This window comes from Odocoileus virginianus, chromosome 2 (genome assembly GCF_023699985.2).
Source record: "Odocoileus virginianus isolate 20LAN1187 ecotype Illinois chromosome 2, Ovbor_1.2, whole genome shotgun sequence".
Classification (NCBI taxonomy): Eukaryota; Metazoa; Chordata; class Mammalia; order Artiodactyla; family Cervidae; genus Odocoileus; species Odocoileus virginianus.
In genome coordinates, this window is record NC_069675.1 from 84,253,146 (window position 1) to 84,260,757 (window position 7,612).

Below are 7,612 nucleotides of genomic sequence, written 5' to 3' on the forward strand. Positions count from 1 at the left end.
TGAGATTGAAGAACACTATCCGTGCTGGATAGTATGTTTCCAGTAATTAAAATATTTCCCCACAGACAAGCTGCATACATATGATAGCTGGGTAAGGAAAAAGAAATGAATTTTATCCTTGGCTATTATACCTTGCCATTCCATTCTTTAATAGAATGATCATTTCAAGTCCAAATTATTTAATAGTATGATTTCATATCTCTCTATCTAGTCTTTGGGATATGCCAAAATTACCCCTCACATTGTAGAAGTGAAAATATTATTTACACCAGTTCGAGGTTCTGCGTAGAGCCAGAATTAGATATTGAATTAATATCTAATTAATATCTAAGGTGAAAGTAATATTTAGGAAAAGTAAAATGTAAAAAGTAAAGGTAGAATGGTTGAATGAGTGATGATGTTCTATGATCTGAGGTTACTTAGTATGGTACTTTTTCTTGAGTTCAAAAAGCTAAGTTAATTGTGGTCTTATTAATAAGTTTAACATGCACTGGCTACGACTAAAAAAAGACACATGTAAACCCGTGACATCTAGACATCGTATCAGCTGGAGGAAATGCCGGCAGAACTCCTAAACTGAGAGTTTAGTGATACAGCAAGACACGCCTGGAGGAGTCACACAGCCAAATTTATCGCTGCCATTTCCACCAAATGTTCCCAAGGAGCTTCTAAAATGGTGCCTGCGGTAGAAAGTTGGCCCTTTCCTCCTTGTGGGCCCTCTGGGTCCCTGCTCAGACCATGGGGTCCTTCCACTGTCACCAGCAGCAAAGGCATCAAGACCCCCAGGCAGGCCCTGATCCCACCGCACCGCCTCAGTCAAGATTCTTAAAAAAAAAACCGGGTGTAGCCACCCTCCAAGGTGGCCCCAGAGACCTGTCCCTGCTGTGTGCACCTCCACCCTGGTGGCCCCCTGCCCTGCACGCAGGTTGGTCTGCACGACCGATGGTGGAGGTCTGTCATCCCTGCCCTGCTGTGAGTGGCCAGTAAGAGAGGCCCCGGGGTCTCTGGCCGACAGCTGGGGACAAACAGAGGTGACCACAAGATGGAATCTGGAAGCTGATTCTCCAGAGTCGTCAGCCTTGAGGTGAGAGAACAGAGACTTGATCCAGAGTCACCCAACAAAGCCACTCCTGCTTCCCAACCCTCAGAAACCGAGCAAAGTAAGAAACATTCACTGCCTTAAGCTGCTAGTTCAGTTCAGCTGCTCAGTTGTGTCCAATCCCATGGACTGTAGCATGCCAGGCCTCCATGTCCTTCACCAACTCCTGGAGTTTGCTCAGACTCACGTCCGTTGAGTCGGTGATGCCATCCAACCATCTCATCCTCTGTCGTCCCCTTCTCCTCCTGCCCTCAATCTTTCCCAGCATCAGGGTCCTTTCCAATGAGTCAGCTCTTCGCATCAGGTGGCACAAGGATTGGAACTTCAGCTTCAGCATCAGCCCTTCCAACGAATATTCAGGACTGATTTCCTGTAGGATGGACTGGGTGGATCTCCTTGCAGTCCAAGGGACTCTCAAGAGTCTTCTCCAACACCACAGTTCAAAAGCATCAATTCTTCAGTGCTCAGCTTTCTATATAGTTCAACTCTCACATCCATACAAATCACTGCAGATGGTGACTGCAGCCATGAAATTAAAAGATGCTTGCTCCTTGGAAGAAAAGCTATGACCCATTTAGACAGCATATTAAAAAGCAGAGGCACTACTTTGTCAACAAAGGTCTGTCTAGCCAAAGCTATGGTTTTCAAGCTGCTAAGTTTTAGTTAGTTATTTTCGGCGGCACTGGGTCTTCCCTGGGGCTTTCTCTGGTTGTGCTGGGCAGCGTCTCACTTCGGCAGTTTCTCTTGTTGCAGAGCACCAGCTATAGAGCCCGGTCTCAGGAGTTGTGGGGCACAGGCTTCGTCGCCCCTTGACATGAGGAATCTTCCCTGACCGGGGACTGAACCCATGTCCCCTGCATTGGCAGGTGGATTCTTAGCCACTGGACCACCAGGGAAGTCCAAGCTGTTAGGTTTTAGAAAGCTTACTCACCCAGCAATATCAGGTCAGTATAGCAGTAAAATTCTATTTTGTTGTTTTGCTATTTAGTTTTATTTTATATGGGAATATAGTTGATTAATAATGTTGAGTTAATTTCAGGTGTGCAGCAAAATGATTCAGTTCTACATATACATGCTGGTATCCTTTTTCAAACTCTTTTTGCACCTAGGTTATTACAGAATATTAAGCACTATTCGTGGTACTATACAGGAGGTCCTTGTTGGTCATCTAATTTTAAACACAGCAGTGTGAACATGTCAATCCTAAATTCCCAATCTATCTCACTCTCCCCCCTTTCCTTCCCTGGCAGCCCTAAGTCCATTATCTAAGTGTGAAGAAAATCTGCCTTTGCCCAGTTTTGAATTGGGTTGGGTTTTTACTTTTTTGGTGGCTGTTGTTGAGTTTTAAAAGTCCTTTACATATTCTGGATATTAATCCTATATCAGTTATATGACTTGCAAATATTTCCTCCCATTCCATAGGTAGCTTTTTCACTCTGTTGATAATGCATCAATGGATGCACAAAGTTTTAAATGTTCTTGAAGTCCAATTTGTCTATTTTTATTTGTCTATTTTGCCTGTGCCTTTGGTGTCATGTCTGAGAAGTCATTGCTACATCAAGGGTTGTGAAGCTTGTGCCATATAAGAGTCTTATAGTTTTAGGTCTTATGTTTATTGCCTTTAGTGCATTTTGAGTTAATTTTTGTATATGGTATTAGGTAAGGGTCCAATGTCATTCTTTTGCATGTGACTATCCAATTTCTCTTGTACCTTTTGTTGTAAAGCCTGTCCTTTCCTATTGAATGGTCTTGGTATTCTTGATGATCATTTGACCACACATGTGAGGGTTTATTTCTGGGTTCTCTAGTCTGCTCCACTGATCACCATGACTGTGGTCATGCCAACAGCACACTGCTTTGATGACTGGAGCTTTATAGTAAGTTTTGAAATCAGGACCCATTAGCTCTCCAATTTTGTTCTTTTTCAAGATTGTTTTAGCTTAAGGATCCCTTGAGAGCCTGTATGAACTTTAGGATGGATTTTTCTATTTCTGCAAAAAACATCATTTTGATTTGACATGGATTGCCTTGAATCTAATAGACTGCTTTAGATGGCATTGTCATTTTAACAATATTAAGTTCTCTAATTCATGAGCATGGGAAATCTTTCCATTTCTAAATGTCTTCTTTAATTTTTTCAGCAATGTTTTATACTTTTAATTGTACATGACTTTTGCCTCCTTGGTTAATTCCTAAGTATTTTATTCTTTTTGATGTTATTGTAAATGGAATTGTTTTCTTAATTTCCTTTTCAGATTGTTTGCTGTTAGTGTGTAGAAACGCTCTAGTGGTTTTTCATCTGGCTTTTAACTTTTGCATCAAGTTTTCAATTTCAATAACTATATCTTGGGATTGTCTTATGTTTTCAATTAGTTCTTTGATTTCTTTAATCATTTTAGTCATTTTCATTCTTTATAGTTCTTTGGTTCCTAATCTTTCTCTTCCTTGTATCTATTGACTCTTTCTCTCATAGTAAATTGTTTCCCAGTGGTTTTTGAAAATTTTTACTTTAAACTTACTTTCAGCAAGCCATTGAATATGAGAATTTTATGCGGTCTGTATAGAGGGCTTTTCTATCCAGAGAAGTTTGGCACTTGCTATTGCCAAACACCCCAGAAGCATCACTAGCCGGGACCCCACTTTATATTAATTTATTGGCATTAGTGCAGTGGTAATGAAACTGCCTGCCAATGCAGGAGGTGCAAGAGACACAGGTTTGACTCCCTGGGTCGGGAGGATCCCCTGGAGGAGGGCAACTGGCTCCAGTATTCTTACCTGAAGAATCCCCTGGACAGAGGAGCCTGGAGGGCTACAGTCCACGGGGTCGCCAAGAGTCAGACACAACTGAGCGACTGAGCACACACACAGGCATTAGAATGTCTGAAACTAACGGTAGTAGATATTTGAACCTCCATTCCTCATGAGGGCAGATCTACTGATATGAATTTTCAAGGGAGCTATTTCTTTCCCAGCCTGAGCTCAGGCTGACAGATGGACTTTCTTATGATCTACTGAGCAATATATTTTTTTAGTCTATACTTCAGCTGAGATTGGGGGCCTTCAAGGGTTCTGCATGGTGGTCTCAGCTGCGGCGCCCTGGTTCCACATGGTTTGCAAACCTTGACCAGTGCCCCCACGTAGCCGAGCCCGGCGCCCCCAGCCAGCAGGGCCACAATGGTGGGCCCGCCCCTGCTCCCCCTCCTCCGCTTCAGCTCTGTCTGCCCGTGTCCTCTGGAGCCTTCCCTGGCATTCCTGTGACCTCGGGCTGGTGCCACTCAGAGTGCCCGTGTCCGTGGTTGGCACTGAACTCAGTACCTGCCACTGAGCTTCTCAACCCATCTCACGGCCTCTGTCTCAGATGACCTTTATGATGAACCGGAAAGATATCCAAAGTCTTGGCAGCGTCATCAACCAGAACAAAGACACTCAGAGCCTGGAGGCGCCTTCCCACCAGGACAGAAGGGGAGGGTGGGTGGTGAGTCAGGCTCCTGACTCTCCAAATGGTCCTGGAGCCTCGTGCCCACACTGTGGAGAGCAAGCCCCATAAATAATTAACACTGAAATATTTTTTTTAAGAAAAGCTCATGGTACAACTTTTTTATGAACAAGAATGCTATTTCCTTTTAAATTCAGAAGCCCCTTCTTCACTCCAGTAGGACACGGGGCCGAGTCGCTCTGTCTGCAAACGGCTGTGTGTCCTACCTCACTCAAGTCACCTCTCTGAACCCAGTTTCCACAGGATGGAGGATTTATGTCTGCCAACCTCTGAAGATTTATCCATAGCTTTGAGGACTAAGAGTAAATGTAAACTGACATTTATTGTTTGAGGTTAGTGTGACCTTTGATTCCAAAATTAGATAAGGTCTGCACAAGATAACACAGCTCTATTTCATTCTCAAAAATTCCAAGCAAAATATTGGCTGATAGAACACAATAGTGTCTATAAAAAGAACAATACATGTTCAGGTAGGATTAATTGCAGAAATGAAAGGGTAGTTCGCATCAGAAAAATCGGTATCATATACTAGAGAAATAATATCAATAAATATGGTAAAAAAGCATTTTACCAAATTCAACCCCCAAATTATGATTTAAAATTCTCAAGAAATCCATAACAACGGAAGGGTTCTTCCTAAAATGGATAAAGACTATGTATTACAACATAGAGCCAGGTCATCCATAAGGGATGGAGGGTAACCTGTGCTCCAAGGGCCAGGATATGACAAGAATACCCACTTTCACTCACCCCTATTCCTTTAACACAGCATTGAAGATTCTGGCTAAAGTGCTTAAATAATTCAGAAAGAAAGGAAAAAAATTCAGTTAAACAGAAGCTTAAGGTAAGAGAAGGGAGAACGTTCAGGCTTTCGTTGGACTTCACAATTCATGTTTCTCCACAATCCCCTTATCATCTATTTGAGGCCAAGGAGCACATCTGATACTTAAAAAAAAAAAATTCTGGGGTCGAGTTGGTGGTAGATACTAGTTTGCAAAAGGGATCTTATCCAAATTATGAAGTAGTAAAGATGAAATGAGTCGCATGTGGAAACCACTGTACATGTGCTAGAGAAGTAAGCCTGGAGGACACCATCCTCCATTTTCAAAAGGCTGCATCTCCCTGATGCTAACTCCACATCTAAGCCTCAAAGCCCCTCGCCCGAGAGGACCACCGCTCGCGAACCGCCCTCCTCGCGGTGGCCAGCAGGTGGCGCCCGGCCTCCACCGGCCGGACCCGGAAAAGCCCGCCGGGCTCCGGCGCCCCAAGTCCCCTCGGAAGGGCGCCCGTTTCCCGGACGGGGCTGCTCCCTTAGGTCGTCGATCGAAAGGCGCGAACGGCCCGCAACTCCTACCGACGGTGGGGGCCCGGCCCACCCCACGCTTCCCCCGCAAGACCAGGGAGCCCTCGCGCGGGGGACCCCTCCGTCCGGGTCAGACACCGTCTCGGTCAGAGCCGACCGCGGGCGGGGCACCGAACCTGGGGTCTGCGCTCCTCGCCCCCCAAGAAGGAAAGGACGCGGGTGGGCAGCAACCTGGCCTGGCGCTTCCCCACCTCGCCGCTCCCGGGTGCAGCCTCACGCGGGGTGGTCCGTCGTGCCGGGCGCTGGAGGGGCGGAGGACAGGTGGACCGACGGCCGGGTCCAGTCCTGAAGGGCGGCCATGGTCGGGATGACCGGCTCCGCAAGGGGCCCGCCACCGGAGCCCGGGGCTATGATGATCCACAACGTCGACGGCCCCCGGATCCAAGGACCTGCCCACCTGCGGGCGAGAATGCGGTCCGGGGGCGGGGACGATGCGCAGAGAGCGGGTGATGAGCAGAGCTGGCCCGGGAGGCTGCACGGCCACCCCAACTCCCCCGCCCTGGACGGGTGCAGGAGCCCGGCTAAGCTGGGACTGCCGGGGCCCCCGCCCCCGTCCCCGTCACGCGCTCGGGCCGCGATGGATTTCGTGTCGGGCCCGGAAACACCGCAGTCGCCCGGGGCAGACTTGCCGGCGCCACCCGAACACCTGTTTTGGCTGGGCCTGAGACGGTGGCCCCAGGTGAGACCACCCCCCGCCCCGCGCCCCATCCTCACCGGCCCATCCTCCCAGCTCCTTCTCCAGGTCCCGTCCACCCCGAACCGGCCTTCCGAGCATTCCACCCCCACCCTCAAGCCACACACCCCGGCGGAAGTGTCTTCCAACATGAGAAGGTAGTATCAATATACGGGGATACAGATGAATTGTAAACACGTTACCTACACTAGCTCTGCATTTTTAAAGCCAGGTCCCAACGTTGCCATGTGAGGGATGCGGTGGACACAGCACTCAGATCCTTCACTGTGGTTCCCTCTCTCTCCTTCCCTGCGCAGTCCAAGCGCAGCCAAGGATGAAGGGCGATTTAAAGATTTAAACAGAAACCTGTCTCGGAGCCCGGGCAGGGCCCAAGCCTCCTCCCCGGGCTGGGTGAGCTACAGGTGCAGGAGGGAGCTCGCGGCCATATTACAGCTTCATCCCCAGGGCAAAGGGGCCTTAGAGGCAACCAGTAGCATGGAGGGTTTTTTTTTTTTTTTTTTTGTCCCACCTCTAAATCTTAAAATCAGGTTAGGAAATTCTGTGGATTCTTTTCTTTCCTGATTAACAGCAGTTTCATCTGCTGCAGAAGTGTCTTATCCACTCAGACAAGTCGTCCTCCAGATTCCACATTTATTTGAACGGTCATCTAAAGTGCTAGGAGTCCCCACCACAGCAACTCTTGGGTTGGAAACCTCACCCCAAGGCACAGAACTACTTTTTCCTTGACAGACTAAGAGAAACTGCTGGGTTTACATATTCCGCAGCACCGCCAGCTCCCCTAAAAAGCAGCAACAGCCCTTTGCCCCAGAGTGCTAGCCCTGACCACACATCTATCTGATAAGGGCCTTCTCCGCACTTTAGATTCCAAGACTTAGGGGTGGTAGAAGCGATGAAGGAGGAGGGATTAAATAAAATGGCGAGATAGAGACAGAATCTTAAAAATCATTCAGAATTCAGGCA